The sequence below is a fragment of the Haplochromis burtoni genome, unplaced genomic scaffold (genome assembly GCF_018398535.1).
Source record: "Haplochromis burtoni strain Fernald_Lab_line unplaced genomic scaffold, NCSU_Asbu1 Contig_11, whole genome shotgun sequence".
Lineage (NCBI taxonomy): Eukaryota > Metazoa > Chordata > Actinopteri > Cichliformes > Cichlidae > Haplochromis > Haplochromis burtoni.
In genome coordinates this window covers 1,959,298-1,959,813 of record NW_024582372.1, presented here as the reverse complement: position 1 = coordinate 1,959,813, position 516 = coordinate 1,959,298, and positions in this window count along the sequence as shown.

Below are 516 nucleotides of genomic sequence, written 5' to 3'. Positions count from 1 at the left end.
GCAACTTTCCCTTCAGCATCAGCCTCAAGTTGGCGGTGATTGGCTGGAGCGACGACTCGACGTCACGCCTTGGACAGGACGCTGAGCGCAGAATGGGGAAGTGCGCAAGGTAACCAACATGTGGAGCACACCGGCCTGTTTACTTTCCCGGTGTGTCGGCTGTGTGCAGGGGCGGACAGCTAACAATTCACTCTGCGGGCTCGCTCCCCGATTGATAATTGATTTGATTTTTATTTACATCATCACCTTAGTGAATGTTATCCACTTTATCTTCAATCCAAAGTTTGATTTCTATCTTTCTGTTCGTGTTTTATTTATTCATGGAACTTAGCCGAAAACTTGCTCGAGAGCACTTCAGCAAGAAGCGTGCCGTATGGTTTAAAAGGTTTGAGCTGTTTGCGCTCAAAATCACCCGATCGAAGCACTGTATGTTGTTTATTATTATTATTATTATTATTATTATTATTATTATTATTATTATTATTATTATTATTATTATTATTATTATTATTATTA